Raw genomic sequence first — 22,670 nt, 5'->3', positions numbered from 1 at the left:
AGATCATTTATCTAAAAAATACACAGACCTAAGAATTTTTTTTTTTTCTGTCAGAGAAAGAAAGAGAGAGAGCACAAGCAGGGGAGTGGCAGTCAGAGGCAGAGGGAGAAGCAGGCTTCCAGCTGAGCAGGGAGCCTGATGCAGGGACCCTGGGATCATGACCTGAGCCAAACGCAGATGTTTAACCAACTGAGCCACCCAGGCGTCCCCAGAGCTAAGATTTAATGCCGGGTCAAACTAGGTACTTGACTACTATGCCATGTTTCCTACTGGGAATTAATTATGAAGCCATAGTGTTGCAATACTAATTATAAATAATTTTCCAGTTGGAAAAGGTGAAATTTCCTTACATCTATATTATATACTTGAGTATTAGTTTAAAAAATTCATCAGATGATAAGTGCATTATATGAATTACATGGAAGTAAATATACTAAGTTTGGCAATGGCTGTATACATTAATAATCACATTTTGGTAGCTAATGTGTTAAATCAAAAATTTTATGGAACTTTTCTTTTCTTTCTTTCCTTTTTTAAATAAAGTGGCAATAACCCTTAGGAGAAAAGTTAGATATCAGAGGAAATTTGCAAAAACAAACTGAAGGACACTTTAATGGTGGCTATTTGCAATGACATTCATAAGTATTAATTTTTAAAACTTGATATATTTAAATCATAAATGGAGTACCCTTCTCCTTGTCAAATGATACAGACATGAATATAAAGCTAATAATGTCCCCTTACTCTTCCATCCTTCCCCTCTGAGGAAACAATTTTGATGTGTCTCTTACTATATATTTTCTATTTTTATATAAAAATATGCAAATATGTAAAGACTATATAAGGATAAGTTACATTCTAATATGTTTCACATTATTCTGCTACTGCATTTTTTAACTTATAAATTATACAGATTTTTCTGTAAGACAATAATTTAAATCTTAGCCAGAGATTCTCAGCCCTTGCAGATTAGAATTACATGAAGAACTTGAGAGAAAAAAATTGCCAGCACCCCACTCCCAGAGATTCCAGCTTAACTGACCTGGGTGGAGTCTTGGCTTCAAGCTCCCCAGTTGACTCTGATGTGTACCTAGTTAGAACCACTGATTTAAGCAATCCAAACAGGCTGCAAATACCAACTGCCTGCCTGAATTGTTATGGTATGCATCCTCCCAGAAAGGCTGAGATGACAGCATCAGTGCTGACTGGGGAGACTCTGGGAGGCTTATCTTAAATTTAAAAGTCTCCTAACTGGCTGTCAGTTAGAAAATTTGTTCAATTTTGTAGAAGATTTGTTTAGTCTTAAATCACGTTAGGGACACTCTCATGACTGCAAGAAATGCTACCAAGGCCTGGAATTCAGAGGCCACCTAAATGACAGTCTGCTCAGTGAAGTTGGATTGATTCCCAGAGTTGACTAAACTCGAGATTTGCCCTTGCCTGCAGAAGGAGGTTTCCAGATTCAGCCATCACAGGAAGCCACACCCAGAACTTGTCTCTTGCCTCTGGGAGACGCACCTTCTCAGTGGGTGCAGGAACTTGTTTGGCCTCTCCAGCCCCGTCTGGGAGAGTTTGCCAGATTCCCAAGCAGATGCATGAGTCTGCCCTGAAGAGCCCTTCACTGTTAGTGAAACATTGTATCATCCTTTAGTTTCCTTCATTTTTCGCTACACATCTGAGAAACATTTGAGAAAGTAAATGTACAAAAGAGTTGTGGAGGTCTGTTTCAGCGGGATACAACAACTGGCAGCCAGAGATGATTAGGTTTCGATCTGAATTCTTGCCATTATTGGTTCTGTTTTCCTTTCTCAAAGCACTGAGTTGGCCAGACGTTTTGAGAGACCAAGTGGGTTGTTGGAAATTTATTTTGGAGAAAAAAAAAAAAATTGATGAAAGCCCTGAGTTTTCAGCTAACAGACCATGGCAGGTATACGGACAGAGCACATTCCACTGAATGAGGGAGGGAGTGAGGCGGAAAAAGACCAAATCAAAATTGCGGTCTTCTCCATTTCTTTCCCAGTTATGAAACGGTAATATTAAATGTTTAGATTTGATCCCTTTTAGCCTCCACAAAATAACTGCCAATCATTTCAAGGTAGTGTATGTGGCCGGGGTGGAACGATAAAAGCCCCTGACCACCCGGGCATCTCCTCGACAGTCAGAGCGAGAGCAGAGCGCTCCAGCACCCAGGGAAGAAGCCAGCCTCCTCCAGGCCACGCCCCCTGCGTCACGGGAGGCGGGGCGACGGGCGATTGGCAGTTCGCGGAAGCACCGCGGCTCCGGAGCGGTGCGGGGAGGGGAGGCGGAGGCGGAGGCGGTGGTGCTTTGCCTCCGGCTCGGGCCAGGGAGTTTGGGGGCTGTCTTCCGAGAATTGATTTTCGTCTTCCCCGCCGCCCTCCCCCCCACCGCCTCCGCCAAAGCAAATGGCTGGCCTAGAAGCGTAACCCGCTGGCACTCTTCGGATTTGTGCCTGGTTTTTCTCTTGCACCTGGAGAGTCGCGATCGTCATGCGGTGCTGTGTGCCGAGGGAGGAGGAACTGGTAAGGGTGCGCGAGCCGGCCGCTGGCACTGCCCTCCGTTTCACTTCTCAGCCCACTCCTCGCTCCCTTCCCCTGCTCCTCTCCCGCTTCCCCATGAACTGCTTTTCAGGTTTGGTGTAGGGTCTCAAGGGTAGATTTTAGGGCTGTTGATGAATTTGAAAAGAGAGAGAGAGAAACACACCATTTTCAGTCTCTTGATTTTTATTTCAAAAGAGGAATTATTTCATCTGTTCGGAGTGCTGGGACTTGTGGAAAGGCAGATTATGCGCGCGCGCGCATACACACTTTTGTCACCTCCTGGTGAAATGGGGCAGCTTAGAGCAATTTTGGCTTTGTCTCAAAGGTAACGAAGAGCATGGGGGTTGAAGTTTTTTAACCCGGTAAATAAACAGGGTTTGTTCCTTAGGAAGGAAAAGGTGCTTGTGCTGAAGTTTGCTCTGAAATAGCTTTCAAAGGAGGGCTGTAAAAAACCCCGCGTTCTTCTTCGCACACACTAACTTGGCAGATTTAGTTTGGAGCATCCTTCCTCTTACGTTGTAAAACATAGTCATGCTTTAGATGTACAGCAGAGAGACACCGGGTGGATTAGTGAAACCCTCCGGTTTGGAGCATCGAAGCTCTGTGACTTTAACAAGAATATATTTAAACTACCCTTAATTATAAAGGCATGCGAGGTCAGCTGTTCTACAGAATGTTCCCTCAAAAAGACCACAAAGTTTCTTCCTGCTTCTTTCCATGCTAGTTCTTGGCAAGGAGAGAACAGTTGTATACCCTGAAAGCAAGCCTCTGACTCTAATCAGCCTGCAGAGATTGATCCACAAGAATAGGGGCGCCTTATCCATCAAATGATTGCTGTATCAGAAGGCTCCAGAGGAGATAGGAATTTTTATACTGGGCTAGGTCAAATTTCTGTGAAGAGTCCCATCATAAAAATAAAACAAAACAACAACAAAACACTTTGGTTTGTTAAGAGCAGACATGTGAAACATCATCACTGTAACACCATAAATTCATTCAGTGCCCCAGAGTGACCCTGCACTCCAGCCTACCCCCAAGAGATAATGTCTGCTCCTTCTGGACTCTTCGCTAGTCTCATTAGGAATACATATTACATACCTACATGGAAATAGCTTGTTTTTACCAAAATGAGACCATACTGCATATATTGAAAAACAACTAGGCAACATTCACAACGTTTTAGGGAGTTTAAAAAATGACACTAACTGTGAATTTAATGCCTGCTAAATTATATTAAATGGAGCATTTAAGTAGTCTAAAACGGGATTTCGGAGGTGCCTGGGTAGCTTCTGCCTCTTCTGCCTTCAGCTGAGGTCTTGATCCCTGGGATCCTGGGATTGAGCCCTGGGTCAGTCTTCTTATTGAGTTTGGAGTCTACTTCTCCCTCTCCCTCTGCCCCTCCCACTGCTCACGTGCGGGTGCATTTGCATGGGCGCTCTCCCTCTCTCTCTCTCTCTCTCTCAAAATCATTTAAAAAATCCCCCAGATTTCAGGAATGCTTGACCTTTCCATAGCAAGAACCAAATACTTTTCAATGCAATTACTTAGTGAATTTAACTAGAAATTGACTAGGATATTTTTTATTTTGATGTCATTAAAATGAAGGAAATGACTCATTGTTTAGACAAACTTTTTACAATCGGTTTTTAAAATAAGAGGTAAAAAAAAGTTCGCATATTGAAGGCTTCAGTACATGATTTAGTCATTGTCTGATGTAGTTAGAAGCAGTCTTTTTAATGAAGGAAAATCAAAGGACATGCTCCCAAAACCCAGGGCATTGGTGAAGATAAATTTAATCTCTTGTCCATGCTTGAAAAAAATGGAGAATCTGTTGATCAACTCTTGAGATAATAACGTGCATGCTGGGTGCTGTCACCATTCCTGAGCCATAGTTGAGCAGATTTCCTTAAAGCTTCAGGAGAGGGTTGAAGTGAGTGTATTTGCTTGAAGACATTATTCCCTTCCTATTATCTAAGATGGACTTATTACTTCATTTCGGAAATCATCATAGCCATAGAAACAACACTTTTCGTGGAAATATAGCGCTATTAGAATAAGATGTAATAGTGGTACTAGTTTTGTAGAAGAGTTGTGGCCTCCATGGAATCTTTCTTTATGCTTCTAAGTGAAGGGTATATTCAGATAACGATTTGCAGTAATATTGGAAAATGTATTAAAACCTGTACATCTTTGTAAGCTTTGACTCAATAATTCTGAGTCTAGAAATATATACCAAAGAAATCATCTGAATTTTATAGGAAGATTTATGAATGTGTTCATTACAGTGTGTCTGTAATATGAAAAAAAAAAGAAACACATAATAAAGCCCCCGTAGCAGAGTTCTTAAATTAATGTATTGTATATCTATGTTGATAAAATTCAGTTTCAGAAATAGTTTTGATAAAATTTCATGATTTTGAAAGATCCTTGCATGATGATTAAAAAAGCAAAATTTAACACTCTTATCTTGAATTTGTAAAATATAATTTTGAAATATACCATTTTTTCAAATGTTAAGTCCTTACTACATGTCAGGCATTTTTTAAATTAACAAGTCTTGGACAACATTGAACAAGATTGTTGTACTTCCTGTTCGCCTACAAGTTCCTGTTTGTATCAATGGAGATATTCACTGACATATATGAAAAAGAAATTGGATTTTGAGGTGGTAGAGTTACAGCTTTTTAAAAATATTTTTCCTCATATTCCCAAATCTCCTACAACAATGTTTATTTTTATAATCACAAAAATGCTGTTTTGAAAAATATTGCCACAAAATACCAAAACAAATTAAAACTCTAAGGTCTACATTTTATATACTAGTAAACCCTTTCAAAAGATAGGATAAAATACAGTGAGAGATAGACACCCATGGGAAAAATTATGCCAAGTAAAAAATAAGCATAAATGGGCAAGCACAAAAGGGAAAAATGGACGTTTTTAAGGTTGGGAGCGGAGGGATGTTTCTTCCCTGTATTGGAGGAATACTCAGCAGAGCAATAAGTTACCACATTTTTACACATCACATTGACAGACTTGGAAAGCCAATCAAAATGTGTGAAGTTGTTGGGAAGGCAGACTTTTTCATGACATGGAAAAATGTTTGTGATGGGAGGAATGAAAAGTTACAAAATCTTACTTTTGAAAAAAAAAAAAGTCCTATATATGCACAGGAACTACTTTATTGGTGGAGAATAAACCTTATGTTAATGTTACTTATGTGTGGGTAGCGGGGTTCTGGGTGGTTTCTGTTTTTTCTCATGGTATTGATCTGTAGTTTCTAAAATTTCTACGATATATTTTTGTTATCAGGAAAAACAAGTCACTATCCTAATAAAGCAATTCTTTATAAATAAATACATAAAAATAAATAAATAAATATAAATAAAGAGCACGTAGATGATACTCATTTTCCTTTCTTGCATAAAGCCTCTGTAGTCTCTGTGTGGGTAATCCTATGTCAGGTATGTTGTCATGGATTATATTAACTGGTGAAAACATTTGGATTATAGGGGAAATCCCAAGATAAAACTTATTCTAGTCACATTCACTCTTCTGCCCCCAGCCATTTTCTGAAATAATAAGCAGTGTTGGACTGATGAAAGATTTATTCCTTTTCATTTCCTGTTGATCACATCTGCTTGGGGCCCAAGCCACTAGGCTTTAATTAAACACTCCCTAATTTCTTTTTCTAAAATCCACTTACTCCCTTTAAGGCCTTTCTGAATGAGGAAGAGGAGGGTAATATGACTGTTTTTCTTTTCTTTTTTTAAAGATTTTATTTATTCATTTGAGAGAAATACAGAGACAGAGATGGAGAGAGAGAGAGAGCACAAGCAGGGGGAGCGGCAGAGGGAGAGGGAGAAACAGACTCCCCACTGAGGCGAGAGCCTGACATGGGGCTCCTTCCCAGGACCTGGAGATCATGACCTAAGCCAAAGGCAGATGCTCAACATCTGAGCCACCCAGGCCCTCTATGACTGTATTTCTGTTAGCAAAACAAATTTGTAAAATTTCAACTCTTTATGTAGGAAAGGTAATAAGAAAATGAGAGTAGCTTATGAGAAAGAAGGTGAAAATCAATTTTAAATTATCCAAAAATGTTGGGGTGCCTGAGTGGCTCAGTCAGTTAAGTGTCTCCCTTTGTCTCAGGTCGTGATCCCAGAGTCCCAGGATGGAGCCCCATGTCTCTTTGGCTCTGCTTGGCAGGGAGTCTGCTTCTCCCTCAGTCCCTCATCCTACTTGTGCTCTTTCTCCCTGTCTCTCTCTCAGATTTTAAAAAATTATCCAAAAATGTTTGAACTCTTTTACTTCAAGTTATTGTTCTCATAATTTGCACTATTTAAAAACATTCTCATTTCCCTTACAGGCTATAACAATACACTGAAAGTTATAGTTAAAATTCTTAATTTATAAATCCTTTCTTCACTGAAGTCTTTCCTAAAGAGGTATTGTCATATGTTTATCTCAAAGATTCTGTCTACTTACCTGTGATGCAAAACAAGACAACATTTCTGCTTTGCCAGGTTAGAAAAATGCCTGATTCTGGGCTATTACTGTACTTTTAAGGTTCCTAAACCAGGAACTGAGAAAAAAGTGAAATATTTTCAACAGGGCAATAGAATTTTATTTTACTATTTGTTTTTTTGTTTGCTTGTTTATTTTAGAGAGTGAGTGGGGTGGGGGGAGGGAGTTTGGGGTGGTCATGGGGGTGCGCAGAGGGAGAGGGAGAATCTCCAGCAGCCTCCTAATGAGTGTGGCGCCAGAAGTGGGGGCCGGTGGGACCTCCATTTCAGAACTCTGAGATCATGATCTGAGCTGAAACCAGGAGTCTGATGCTTAACCCGTTGAGCCACCCAGACACCCCGGGAAAATGGAATTAAAAAAAATACTTCTTACTCAGAGTCCTGTGCTGTCTTCCCTCATATTGTAACATTTCATTTAAGCTAAGCTAGCTCAAAAGAGGGAATATCGTGGCCCACAGTGCCCAATTTGTCACACTTTTGCCTGCTGGATTTAGGTCATGGTCAAGGGGGACGGGGTGTTGCTAGGGATGTGTGGACAGGTGCAGTATTGGTATTAAAGATGCAGTATTGGTACTGGGCAGTTAAGGATGCAGTATCGGTACTGGGCAGAGGACAGGAGGTATAGTGGGGAATCAGAGGGTGGTTCCGGCCCAGTTGTTACCCTGTTGCCCTTGCCAGCTGTTGGTGCTGCTGTTGTCACAGGGGGTGCACTCAGAGGTACCTTTGGAAATCTCTAACCATACCACTCCTCGTTAGGTTACTAGTCAACTGTGTTCTGAAGCACATTGCTCCCTCTTTCCAGTCTAGTCTCCCTACCTTTTCCCCTCCATTCCAATGTGTCTTTCAACTTCTTGCAAAGAAATCCTTTAAACGCCCATTATCACACCCTCGCAAATGTCTTTGATCATTTCCTCTTTCCTTCAAACTAAGTGTAAATTCTTCATCATAGAAAAGGTAAAAATCAGTTTTTCATCTGCAAATCTCTCCTCTCAGATTGTAGGCCTTTCCCGAAGCTCATTTAACATGCTCTCTCTCCCCAGAAGCCTACCCTCCACTCCTTTTCTGTCTTCCAACCTCAGTCATGTCTTCTCATAGGTCTTTCTGCTTTCTAAATTTTTTTAAAGAATTTATTTGTTTGTCAGAGAGACAGAGTGCGCATAAGCAGGCAGAGAGAAAAGCAGCAGGCTTCCTGCTGAGCAAGGAGCAGATGTGGAACTTGATTCCAGGACCCCAGGATCATGACCTGAGCTGAAGGCAGCAGCTTAACCGATGGAGCCACCCAGGTATCCTACTGCTTTCTTAATTTTGATATTGCATGATTACACCAGTGTGACCTTTTTGTTGTTGGATTGAGTATGTTGACCTGTGCTGGGCACTTTTATTCTTTTTCGACATACCCAGCATGGTGTCCAAGAGAAGATAAAATAAATGAACACTAGAAGGTAAGCTCCTAGGAGGCAGAGATTTTTGTTTGTTTTAGTGGTTAATATTAGTTGTCACTTCATTAAAAATGATTTTGCGGCCACCTGGGTAGCTCAATTGGTTAAGCATCTGCCTTCGGCTGAGGTCATGATCCTGGGGTCCTGGGGATCAAGCCCCATGTTGGTGGGGCTTTCTGCTCAGCAGGGAGTCTGCTTCTCCCTCTCCCCTGTCTGTTGGCAGCTCGTCCTGCTTGTGCGTGCACACTCTCTCTCTCACTGTCAGATAAATAATTAAAAATCTTAAAAAAAAATAAAAGTACTTAAAAACCTGACTTTCATTTCTTTTTTCCTCCTCACTGGGTTTAATTTTCTGAGATATAGAGCAATGAAGGTGATATTTGAAAAGTATAATGACTTGTTTTTGAGATTAAGCTTCCTTTTATGTCTGAAAATGTATATGCCCTACTTAAGTATAATGTGGTTTACTTCAACGATTATCTAAACTTTTTGCAGAAGATTTATATTTTTTTAAGTAATCTCTATACCCAACATGGGACTTGAACTCACAACGGCAAGATCAAGAATCAAGAGTATCCCAAGTACCAATCAATCAATCAATCATGCTATACCAACTGAGCCAGCCAGGTGCTGCCCCTCCCCCCCAATTAAACTTTTTGCAGAAAATTATTTAAATTCTATTTCACCTAATTTTCATAAAGAAGACAGTGTCCCATAGCTACCTGGGCATTTAAGTAAGCTATCTTAAAATTTAGACACCTACTTCTATGAGATTTTTAGTATTGGTCTTTTGTCTAAAGGAAACCTGAGTGCTTGAGGTGGCTTTGCAACATTTTTAATTACGTTCAGGATTTCTTGGCAGGGACACACATATTTGGCTTTATGATGAAGCTTATATTCTCACTTATGTTTCTGTTGTCCCTGACATAATATCAAGTATTATTAGTATGATACACGTGCTGTTTGTGGACTTGGACGTGAATATCTTTTTCAGCGTTGAAGCAGCATGCTTGTCTTGCATTTTATAAAGTTGTTCTTAAAACAGAAACTTAAAGGATTCTATCTTTTCGCTGAATCGTAAATGTAGAAGCAATATATAACTTTTATTTTTCTCTACCAGAAGCATTTGGCTTTGTGATTAACATTGGACATGTTGAGTAGGATTAGTTTTAGAATAATTTTTCACTAAAATAGTGATCTCGTTCTTAATGATAAAGTAAAAACATATTTTCATAGTAAAAAGTATGGACAGGTATAAAAAATATTTAGAAGTTATCTATTAATTACCACTGCAAAATAACCAGTGTTAGTGGTTTAAAAATTTGTTTTATATATATAAAAATGTATATATACACATATATATATCTGTAGTTTAGATGAGTTCATACTGGTATATAGGTCTTAATCATGGATTAAAACCTTAGAAACCCAATTTTTTACAAGATTTTATTTATTTGAGAGAGATTGAGTGAGAGTTCATGAGTTGGGGGTAGGGCAGAGGGAGAGGGAGAAGCAGACTCCCCTACTGAGCAGGGAGCCCAACACAGGGCTCAATCTCAGGACTGTGGGATCATGACCTGAGCCAAAGGCAGATGCTTAACCAACTGAGCCACCCAAGCATCCCACCCCCAGACATTTTTTTAATAAAAATTCATTTGAATACTTTTTAAACAGCTCTGTTGTATATCCATTTAGATATATCACAATTTTTTAAATTAACATATAATGTATTATTTGCTTCAGAAGTACAGGTCTATGAAGCATCTGTCTTACACAATTCACAGCACTCCCCATAGCATATAACAGTCACCCTATCCCTCCTCCTCCACCCACCAGCAACCCTCAGTTCATTTCCTGAGATTAAGAATCTCTTATGGTTTGTCTCCCTCCTCAGTCCCATCTTGTTTCATTTTTTTCCTTCCCTACCCCTCACAACTCCCCGACCTGCCTCTCAAATTCCTCATATCGAGAGATTGTATGATAATTGTCTTTCCCTGATTGACTTACTTTGCTTAGCATAATACCCTCTAGTTGTGTCCACATGGTTGCAAATGGCAAGATTGATGGCTGCATAGTATTCCATTGTACGTATATATACCACATCTTCTCTATCCATTCATCTGTTGATGGACATCTAGGTTCTTTCCATAGTTTGGCTATTGTGGACATTGCTGCTATAAACATTCGGGTGCACATGCCTCTTCAGATCACTACATTTGTATCTTTGGGGTATATACCCAGCAGTGCAATTGCTGGGTCATAGGTAGCTCTGTTTTCAACTTTTTGGGGAACCTCCATACTGTTTTCCAGAGTGGCTACACTAGCTTTCATTCCCACCAACAGTGTAGGAGGGTTCCTGTTTCTCCACATCCTTGCCAACATCTGTTGTTTCCTGACTTGTTAATTTTAGCCATTCTGATTGGTGAAAGGTGGTATCTCATTGTGGTTTTGATTTGTATTTCCCTGATGCCCAGTGATGTTGAGCACTTTTTCATGTGTCTATGGCCATCTGGATGTCATCTTTGCAGAAATGTCTGTTCATGTCTTCTGCCCATTTTTTGATTGGATTATTTGTTTTTTGTGTATTGAGTTTGATAAGTTCTTTATAGATTTTGGATATTAACCCTTTATCTGTATGTCATTTGCAAATATCTTCTCCCATTCCCTCGGTTGTCTTTGGTTTTGTTGACTGTTTACTTTGCTGTGCAAAATCTTGATCTTGATGAAGTACCAGTAGTTCATTTTTCCCCCTGCTTCCCCATTTCCTTACATCACACACAAAAATAGACTCAAAATGGATGAAAGACCTCAATGTGAGACAGGAATCCATCTAAATCCTTGAGGTGAACACAGGCAGCAACCTCTTTGACCTCAGCCACAGCAACTTCTTCCTAGAAACATTGCCATTGATATACCACAATTTAACAATTTCTCTTTTTCCTAACACTTGGATTAGTTCCCCTTCTAGTGCTGAATTTATCATCTTTATGCTCAGGGCCAAAGAGGATGAACATTTTAAGGCATAGTACCTTTTGGCTCCAAAGAAGTGAAGAAGCAGTTTAGATTACCCCAGCATGGAATGAAAGCTTGCTTTCATTGAGCATCATGAATAAAGAAATTCTTTGCTGTATTTAGTAAAAAAAAAAAAAATTAACTCTGTTTTAATTGCTTTTTTTAGGTTACTGGTGAAGTTGGAAGTTTAGGTTATGGTGAAGTGGTGAAGTTTTTTTTTTCTGATATTGCTTTTATAAAATATCAATGTAAAAAGTAGGCTATTGTGAGTGATAATAGGACTAGTTAGGATAAAAATGACACAGGAGGGTAGATCCTCCAAATGAGCTGTAAAAATTTTAAGATAGTACACATGTGAATAAATCGTAGTTAAATATAGTCTAAGCACGCTATCATACAAAGTTTTAGCAAGCATAAAATCTTGTATTCAAACTGTGACTTAACTCACTTATGACACGTTTGTAAATAATGTGCAGTTTAGGAATTAATAAAAGCCTACGTATGTATGAATGAGTAATAAAATGGAGTGGAGAGAACAGGTGCGTTATTTTATGTGACTAATTTGATGTATAATAATGAGTGAGTTGATGTCTCTGAACCTCAGTTTTCTTGTGTGTAAAGTATTTAGTTGGATTTTTAAGATTTTTTTTTCCAGCTTTAAAATCACAAATTTTCTATTTAAGTTGCTAAGCCTTATCCTCATTAAATGCTTTTACTTTAAATAGTTTTCAGAGAACTTCCTCCTTAAGAGTTTTATGACCGTGAGCTTCAAATACCTCAGCTATTTTTTTTAGGATCTATTTGTTTTAGTTCCCTTTTTTAAATGTTCATTCTTAAAAAGATTTTTAAAATTTATTTATCTTAGAGAGAGCTAGAATGCAGTGGGGAGGGGCAAAGGGAGAGGGAGAGAAATGTTAAGCCGACCATGCTGAGTGGGGGAGTCCAGTGTGGGGCTTGATCCCACCACCCTGAGGTCACAACCTGAGCTGAAACTAAGAGTCACACACAACCGATTGTGCCACCCAGGCTCCCCAAATTTATTTCCCTTTTCATGTCTTCTTGTTGCATAATCTTGTTAGTGGTCATTTTAGGGTTCCATGCTATAGATCTTTTTTATTTTTTATTTTTTTTTTTAAGAGAGGGGGAGAGAGTGTGTGCGAGCAGGAGGGAGGTACAGGGGAGAGGGTGAGAGAGAATCTTAAGCAGGCTCCAGGCTCCGCACAGAACCCAATGTAGGGCTCAGTCTCACCACCATGAGATCATGACCTGAGCTGAAATCAAGACTCAGATGCTTAACCGAATGAGCCACCCAGGTACCTCTACATGCTATAAATCTTAATATGAAACTCTAATAACTTTCAATAAAAGATATAGTGAGATCATGAAATAACTAAGTTTTTATAATTTGTGGAGCTGGTGTATACAGGATTGTTACAGGTATTCTGGTTTTTGCTGCATATCCTAGGGGAGTTGCTCCATTCATATGTTCATTCCACACATACATATTGAAAGTCTACTCTGTGCCTGATAACTTTTTAGGCCTAGTTGCATCAGTGGACAAAAAAGATAGAAATTCCTTCTCTAATGAAGAGGAGAGACAACAAGAGCCAAAATACAAAAATAATTTTGTGATGTTAAACAGTGATGCAGAAGTCCTATGAAAACTAAAGCTGGGGAGGAGGGCAGGGATTGCTGGGGGGGGGGGCTGTGGGGGAGGCGGAAGGAGGGGAGAGTAGTAGACGGGAGCGGACTTGGGGAGGCAGCATCATGTGACACGGACAGCTGTTCTCATCATTAAGATGAAAACCTCTGGAGAGTTTTAGATCGTAGAAAATTTGGGATGTAACTTGGGGTTGAACTGGACTAGGTTAGGTAATGGCGGCAGTGGTGATGCCAAGCAGTGAGATTCTGGATACATTTTAAAGGAAGAGCCAAGAGAATTTGCTGACTGACTGTATGTGGGTTTTTTGTTTGTTTTTCTGAGGGAGCGAGCAAGCACGAGCCGGGGTGAGGGGGGCAGAGGGAGAGGGAGAGAACCTTAAGCAGACTCCAAGCTGAACATGGAGCCTGACTCAGGGCTCCATCTCACGACCCGAGATCATGACCTGAGCCAAAATCAAGAGCCAGACGCTTAACTGGCTGAGCCACTCAGGCACCCAGAGATGTGGGTTTTGAGGAAAGGACAGGACCCCAGGCTGAATCAGAGGATCTGGTGGGTGACTGAGGATGTGGAACAGTGGGCCGGCCATCACCTGATAGGGCTGATCTGTGGAGGAAGCAGGTTTGGGGGGAGGAGCACAGCTCTGTCCATGTTATGGACATGATGGGCTGCCTCATTGGCAGATGCAGGAGTCTGGGGTTTCGGGATGTCTGAGCTGGAGGACAATTACATGGGGGGAACCTGTAGAAGTTCTGTTTTGATGGCTTTGGTTTCCTCAGTACAACGGAAATAAGGTCATCGGCAGGAAGTAAGTCAGGAGGGAGATAGGGCAGACGAGAGAAGGAGGTGTGAGATACTTGTCTGTGACAGCGGGAAAATGACGAGAGTGGAACTGCTGTGTACTTGCAGTCAGCATGGCCACACATGCTGACTCCTGATTCATGGTCAGTAATTGAAAGTGACACTGATCAGGGAGGTTCTATGTCTGTTTCCAGGTACTTCCCACCTGTAGGTACTACCACAGAGTATAAGAGGGATTTAGATATAACGGATTTGGATACAGCTAGGGTGAGAGTCTTGTCAAGAAAGGAGAGGAGAGTTAAGGGGTAGAGAGAATATATATGGAAGTGGTAACAGAGTTGACCGTAAAATTGAAACCGAGTAAAGGGAAGTGAGGCCGTGCATGAAGGGGGGTAGTGAAGGGTCGTGGTTTAGTTGCTTATAGGTCCCTGTGGGGTCAGAGAGTTCTGAACTCAGGTTAAAAAGGAATCATTTAACAGCAACTTTTATTTGTGTATACTGAATCATGTTTCAGAAAATGTGAAGAGCTTTCTGTTGAATGCATCAAATAAGTATTTTTTAAATGAAATACCAGTATTTGATTTGTTAACAGAAGTTCTTCATATGAAGTATGTCTTCAGCTCTTTTTTCCCTTAAATGACGTCATCTCACATTTTTTTTTTAAAAGATTTTATTTATTTATTTGACAGAGAGAGAAATCACAAGTAGACGGAGAGGCAGGCAGAGAGAGAGAGAGAGAGGGAAGCAGGCTCCCCGCTGAGCAGAGAGCCCGATGCGGGACTCGATCCCAGGACCCTGAGATCATGACCTGAGCTGAAGACAGCAGCTTAACCCACTGAGCCACCCAGGTGCCCGTCATCTCACATTTTTAAATACTAATCCTCTTCTTTCTTCCCATTCTTGTGTTTTTCGGTAGGCAGCCAGATTCTATGTGCCTTCTGCCATCTTACTGCTCGATTGTCTGTGTCCTTTGTCAGAGCTACAATAGCCACCAGGGCTCTCAGTCCATCACAGTACTTGGATTAGGCTGGGGTAGTCAGCCACTCACCAAGCTGTGTCCCTTGGGTGAGTTTCTCAACTACTCTGAGCCTTTGTGTTTTCAGCCCTCTATGGGCATCAAAATAATGCAGTTTGTTGTAAAGATTAAAGTCATCATATATTTATTCCCGGCACAGAGCTCAGCTTGTCTTTATAAATGGTAGTGTTATGATCTTAGGTTTATTGGAGGAATATTTTGTTAGCATTGAATAATCAAATCTCAAAAACATGCTATTGTGTTATTTCAGTGACATATATTTTAGGAGTACTATCTAGAATAACCAATGTCAAGACACAGTATTAAAGTCGTTATCATTAATGTTTCATACGTGTGTGATTTTTCTGCTTTAAGTATAGACAGAGACATATTGGGAACCTGCTGTGAGTATGGATTAGCTTTTTTACGTTTCCAGTAACAAAGAGACATTTATACAACTGCACCATTTTCCTGGCTTTTTGCTAGCTTAAACCAGTTTGAAGCTGAAACATCAGCAAAAGGTAAACTCATTTGGAGGTGTTGTCCCTTCAAGGGAAAGCTGAGATACATTGAAGAAGATGGTAAAGATTTCCATGTCTGAAAGTGTGTCCTTGTATGTTTTATTTTTACATGAGAGGATTGAAGAATGTCTTTATATTTAATGTGTTTGGAAGCATTAAGAATGGGTAACTCTTCCCAGGATAAGACCATGCATCTAGGTACCATGCTCATATTTTATATGCCTCTCTTCATTCAAAATAAACTTGACATATTTGAAACTTCCAATTTCACTCTTCAGCTGCAGTGATATGAATCACATCACTCGTTGCTGTGGAGGGTTCCTTCCCTCGGTCTCAGTGAGAAGCCTCTGCTGTGATGTAGAACAGTATCTTTTGTTTCTGTCTCCCCAGCATCAGCCTCCGTGTCTGCTTTTCAGGTCACATTGAATGAATGAACTTGGCTTAAGCGGTGTTTTCTAGAGATACATAAGGGCTACGTGCTTGGTTAGAGTTGGTCTTTTCCCATTTAGGGCCCTAAGAATGACAAAACTATCACAACAATGTCTTCATTCATGGTAGAAATGAAAGATACTATGGGTTCATTTTTTGTATCCTATACAGCACCTCCTTTCATGATAACAATCGGCAGTCATCCAAAGTAATGACTTCAGTTCAATGTTTTGCCTCTCGCGTACATCTTAAACAAAGAACATGAACTTCTACTGGGGTTTTAGTTCAAGAAGTTACAATTGATAGAAACTATTAAAGAGCACATAGAACTCCAAGAGGACTTTATTTGGCAAATCTGATTCCTCCCGCCTACTGGAGAGCACTGAGGATTATGAGACTTTGTTATTCAAAATCCAGTTTTCCCACTAAATAAATTGACCTTTGTCATCACCAAACCCTATTAGGTATATCTATAACTATTCATATTTTTCCAAAGATTATGTGGGGTGATGAAAATCCTTTCTCCTTTTTGATCAAAGAAGAGCAGTTAGTAAAGGAACCATGCCGTCAGTTCCTTTTGGCAACTGATGCAACAAAGAAACCAGCAGTGATATCAAATGATGCATCATTTTTGTCATCATTATTACCTGTCAGATAAGGAATTGGTCTCCTTGAAGGCAATAAGCCTCTAATAGAGCACTGGGCAGAGAGGACCCAGAGTGGAATAAGCCCCACATTTTATCACTGTGCCTCAGGAGAGCTACCTCAGACATCTAGGTCAAGGAGACCTTCCTGTCTTGAGTCTCCTGAGTCTGCTATGAAACATTGCCTATTTTTTTTTTTTTTTTTTAACTGACCCTGTTAGATAACTTGTCTTTCTTCCCAGGTCTCAAGTGTATAACAACTTTTGATATTTTGTTAGGGCTTTCTCATCTTTCTCATCTTGATTGAGAAGAAGATTGAAAGTCTGTCAAGGTCAGGACCTATTGTTCTCCCTTGCTGAGCCTATGGAAATAATGACTGAAGCTGACCGTAACAGTATTAAACCCATAGAAAGAGTCAGTGCTGCGGGTCTCGTCGCCAACTTCTGGGGATTTTCGTGTAAACTTAGACCTTCTCAATTTTAGTTAATTCTAGCCTTGGATGAGAGTATCTGCTTGCATGGGCTGTCAAGTCATTGGTGCATAGCCTTGCTCTGTGTACTTGGAGGAGATGGGCTTGCCAGTGACAGGAGGAGTACCTAAAAAAGTGTTCACTCTTAATTTCAGCTTTACATTTTGAAATAAAGTGATTTAGTAAGAGTAGTGGTTCTCAAAGTATGGCTTAGGACTAGGACCAGCACCAGCACCACCTGGAACTGTGTTAGAAACACAAATTCTTTTTTTTTTTTTTTTTTTTAAGATTTTATTTGAGAGAAAGCGAGAGCGAGTGAGAGAGAGCACGAGCAGAGGGTAGAGGGAGAAGCAGGCTCTCTGCTGAGCAGGGAGCCCGGTGCAGGGCTGGAGCCCGGTGCAGGGCTCGATCCCAGGACTCTGGGATCACAAGCTAAGCTGACGGTAGACCCCCAACCAACTGAACCACTCAGACACCCCTAGATATGCAAATTCTTGAGCCCCCTCTCCCCGCCCCTGTGTTATCAGAAAGGCAGAGGTGTGGCTTAGGACACTCCAGTGCATGCTGGGGGTTTGACGGCCACAAATACAACATCCTGAAATGACTGTACATAAGAATGTTTTTCTTCTTCAGACAAGTGAGCTCATGTGTATATTTCAAGTTAGTTGTTGGTTGGTGATGACCTCAGAAATTTTTAAATACTAACTGGGCCCCAGGGAATTCATTACCCCATATTTACCTTTGGTCATCTGCCTTGCTACAAAGTTTTCATTAAGTATTCATTAAGGGAAACAGGGATTTTGAGAACTGTTTGCTTTCAAGTACATTTGTGTTCAAGAAGGAGCAGAGTGTGATATGTTATTTTAGGAATACTCTGTTATTGAAGTATTTTGGTTTTTTGATATCTTCTAGAGAAAATAAACATTAATTAGAAATCATGTGGTTTTAAATGATCGTATTTGTTTTTAAATTTTCTAAAGAAGTAGTATTGTACAATTGGAAAGGCATGACTTTGGAGTAAAACATTGCATGCCTTGAGTTATAAAACCTTTGGCCTTTTATTTCTTACTCTGAAAAGTAGAAGTCATAAATGACATGGGGAGTGTATTTCATGAAAGTAATCATAGAAGTATTAGTACTTATTTTATTTATGTACTTATGTAAGTGTTTATTTTTGAGAGAGAGAGGGAGCATGCGTGGGGCGGGGCAGAGGGAGAGGGAGAGAGAGAGAATCTTAAGCCAGCTTCATGCCCAGTGTGGAGCCTGACACAGGCCTCAGTCTTCCGACCCTGAGACCCTGACCTGAGCTGAAATCAAGAGTCGGATGCTTAACTGACTGAGCCCCAGTACTTATTTTATAGGCAGTGCTTTGTTTATATTTCTTTATTTCTGACTTTAATTGATTTTGTGACTCAAATTGATCTCTTGTAGATTTTAGAACTTCATGGTTTTTTTGTTTGTTTGTTTTGGTTTTTGTTCTTTAGCTTGAATGGAATATTGGCTCATGTAGCATCATGCAGAGCTAATGCTTAGGGCAACATGGAGCTGTTTTGTAGCTAACAAGTACAGATTCTCCCTTCAAAAACTTTATTTTTTTGAAAATTATCGATGCATCTTCATTGTGACAAAGAAAGAAAAGTTCATCTTTTACTCCTTTCGTATTCTTACCATAACCAATATTCATAGCCTTGTGCGAATTATTCTGTACTTGTATTTCTTGCAAATGGTTGTGAACATTGCACACACCCAGGCAGTTTGTGTTATTATGTGAAACAAATCCAGGCCAGGCTAAGTGCGGATTCAACAGCACAGTAGGAAGTAGAGCCTAAGCCTCTGGATAACACTTGGTTAGTGACCCGTGTGCTCTTGTGTGCTCCCACGGCTCCTCTTCCAGCCTAAGAATTTGAAAAGGCAGTGGGCTTCTGTTCCAGAATCTTGTGAACTGGAAGTTTCCACATTTCTCACAACTGACAATACTACTAACTGGTGCTGTCTTCCTGAGGGACTGGAAAGGTGATACAAACACACACATTCCTGCTCATGTGTGTCCTAGATCTTGTGTATGCCTTTGCGTATTTCGGTAGATAATTAAAGTGAAACTTCAGCTATGCTCAAGTTGTCATTCTCACCATTCTTTGAACCCAGATCAGTCATTTGGTCTTACCTCATTCATTTTTAGAAATGTTTGATCATTCATATCCATATTTCTCTGTCATTTCTTATTTTTCCCGCCTCAATATACACAGTAGTCACTGATCCAGGTCAAGGTATGAATACATATGTTTAATAGGTATATAATATTCTGTAATGTGGAAATGTCACAGTGTAGTTAGCTGTTCCACAACTGAAGGACTTTCATGATATTTCCAAGATTGTTACTACAAAAACCAAACCAAAAGAGTAAATAAATAAATAAATAAACAAATCCCAAAATACAGTATGCCTTCTTGTACCTATACCCATACCAATAGGTAAGATTCCCCAAAATGGAGTTGCTATGCCCATAGTTATATGTATTTTCAGTTTTCATAAATATTATCATAAATTTTTTTGGTGATGGTGGTGGGGAAATTGTAACAATTCACTTTCCACTGCCAGAGGGTTGGTTTTTCCCCATCCTCACTAGCACAGACTGTAAGAAAGCTTGTCTAAACAAGAGAGAAGTTACAGTTTTGTCCACCTAATAATAATAAAAAATATCCTGAATTTTCTTAAATTATATTTGCTGTAATTTTTACATTTCAGTTTTCAGTCTACCTGGAGATTTGTTTTTTGAATTAAAAATTTATTAAAATATTTTAAAATAAAAATCTATTTTTTTTAATGTGCTGTAAAGTAGGAATGTAGCTTTCTGGTTTTCAAGATGGAACCATTTATTCTAGGCATGTTAAGTCACCGTTTTTCCACTGATTTGAAATTCTGTGTTTGCCAACTAAGTTTCTGTTTACACAGGGATCCACTTTTAGGCCCTCGGTGTTAGTTTTCTCTTGCCATCATATCAATCACAAGTTAGTGGCATAGAACAACTCCAGTTCTTGAGTACAGTTCTGCAGATTGGAAGTCCCAGTACAGTGTGACTTGGTTCTTTGCTTAGGTCCTCAAAGGCTGAAATAACGATGTTATCCAAGCTGAGTTCTTATCTGAAAACTCTGGGGAAGAATCCATGTCCTGCCTTCCAGGTTGTTGGCAGAACTCCGTTCCTTGCAGCCATTGGACCTAAGTCTCCATTTTCTTGCTGGCTGTCTCTAGAAGGCTGCTCTCAACCCCTGGAGACAACCAGTAGCCATTCTTTTGCATTGTCTTTAATTTGCTGGATTTTCTTGTGTTTTTCCATCAATATTCATAAGTGACATGGGTTTATAAATTTTTGTGGCAGTTATAAAAGAGTGAACACATGTTTTTAATGCACATACATATTTATATGGTGGTGACGAAAGATTACTTGCAATGAAACTTTTTTTCTTTTAACCTGTATTACTGCCTTGCTGTAAAAGGAATATTGCAAGTTGGGTGTATACATCATTTGGTTTATGTTAATCTCATACCCAGTCCTTCTCTCCCAGTGTGAACATGTGTTAAGAATCATCACCTTTAGGCTCTGTGGCCATATTAATTAATTCTTAAATTCTAGGTAAAATGCTAATGTTAGTTAAAGCGAAGTGTCCAGAGTCAGATGTTTCTGGCACTGTGTATCTAGGTGACGTTGGGCTTCAAGTTTCCACTCTCAGCCCAGGAGCATGTAGCCTTTTCATATAGTTAATCTTTAATGGATTTTTCTATTACTAACCAGCAGTAAGTTTGTTATAATCCAGATTTTCACAAGTAGTAATTTACTCTTAAACCAAAAATAGTATTGGAGACTTTAATAAAACTTAGGTAAACTATAGGGTTTTTTTCTTTTTTAATGAAATACTGAACCTCTCTACCTTTAAGGATAGTAGCTCACTCAGGAATAAAGTATCTAGATCTGAAAATTCTTTTTGGTTCCTAGTGATGATAACTGAACTTTATACATTTGCTTCTTTGTGTTTAAAAAAACTTGCTATTAATTCTGAAGGCAGGGTTCCAATCAGTGGCAGAGTATTAGATCAAGTAAAGCATTGGTCCATTTTGTGTATTAGCAGAACCCCATGAATAATCAGCTTTTTTTGGATTGGGCTAAATCTTAAAATTGTGAATGCTCTTGAAAAATCCTAAAATGCGGGGCACCTGGGTGGTTCAGTCATTAAGCGTCTCCCTTCAGCTTAGGTCATGATCCCAGGGTCCTAGGATCGAGCCACTCATCGAATTCCCTGCTTGGCGGGAAGCCTGCTTCTCCCCCTAGGGCCCACTCCCACTGCTTACATTCCGCCTCTCACTGTCTCTGTCAAGTAAATAAATAAAATCTTTAAAAAAAAATCCTAAAATGCTTCATCCTAACTTGTACATTGAAGTTTTGCCTGCTAGGTTGCTCTGTTTACCCCTGGGAACAGTTGACTAGAAGGTATTGCTATCCTCAGGTGGTTGGTTGCCTGGCAGACTCTTCAGTTAAATGAAAAGCAAAGTTATATTCAGCTTAAGAAATTAAATATAGAAAAGTATTTGGATATAGTTGTTGGGGTTACTACTGTGCATACAAATTCTCAATATATATGAATAAGTACTCTAATTGAGAGAACATTTCCCAGATAGTCACATTTGTTAACTTTACTTAACACTTGACTATGGTTCACACACTATTCTAGGGGCTTTACATATATTAACTCACTTAATCCTCACAACAACCCTTTGGTCAAGGTTAGCTGGCAAGTGGAGGTGCCAGGAATTGATGTCAGAGTCTGGCTAGAGAGTCTATGCTCTTAATCACTGCTGTACTGCTTACTGGTCTCATAAATCCAGTAGGAAAGAAAACAGTGATTTTCTGTAAGAGTCTTCTAGGCTTGGAGAAGCAGATTCCTTCTATTAATAAAGGTGGAATGAATGCAACACAAGCTGACTACTTCTGTTTTCTCAAACTTAGATCTTATTACTCCTGCTTCTAATGGAAGGAAAGCCAGGCTGAATCATGACAGAGGAAATGGGGTGTTTTGTGTCCTTTCCACTTGCTACCTCTTTTCTATAAAAGTCAGTGATCAACAGTTACTTGTTGACGATCCAACGTTGGCCAAGCATTGGAGTTTGGTGTGAAGTTTGGCAAGCAGTGAGATGTGTTCCTTGACTGTGAAGAACAAAGCCAACAAAGAGCACTGAAGCAGGTGCCGCGATTGAGCCAAGCTCAGGACCATAATGGATGCAGAGCAGGGAATGCCTTACTGAGTCTTCTGTGTGGATCCTCCTCAGTTCCCCCCACTCCATGGCCAAACTCCAACAGTCTAAAGAATGAATAGGGGCTGGTGGGATGAGTGGGTAATAGGATTGGCCTGCCTTCCAGAAGGCAGCATTTGCGGAGATTCAGAGTATAAGCTGTGCTTTGCCACCTTCTTGATAAGTCACCTGGGTCCTAATTAAATTCTACATTCATGGGGCCTATTCTAGATCCTCTTAATCAGGATCTCCAGGGGAGGGGCCTAGGGGACTGTTATTGAGGTACACTTAGAAAACACCAGATGAGTGGCAT

The 22,670-nt window shown here is 39.9% G+C and overlaps 1 protein-coding gene across 4 annotated transcripts in view; it reads left to right on the top strand.

Annotated features, from left to right (window-relative positions):
• The first annotated feature begins 2,278 nt into the window (after nt 1–2,278).
• ATP10D (ATPase phospholipid transporting 10D (putative)) overlaps nt 2,279–22,670 on the top strand; it is a 105,290-nt gene continuing 84,898 nt past the window's right edge. For 2 of the 4 annotated variants that reach the window (XM_059162088.1, XM_059162097.1), the window contains exon 1: nt 2,279–2,540. The gene's annotated coding sequence lies outside the window, so the exon portion shown is untranslated. The remainder of the gene's footprint in view (nt 2,541–22,670) is intronic. The other 2 variants (XM_059162079.1, XM_059162069.1) reach the window with 1 other exon arrangement.

The sequence above is a fragment of the Mustela lutreola genome, chromosome 1 (genome assembly GCF_030435805.1).
Source record: "Mustela lutreola isolate mMusLut2 chromosome 1, mMusLut2.pri, whole genome shotgun sequence".
NCBI lineage: Eukaryota > Metazoa > Chordata > Mammalia > Carnivora > Mustelidae > Mustela > Mustela lutreola.
Note: the sequence above shows the minus strand (reverse complement) of the source record. Positions and strands in the feature narration are given on the sequence as shown.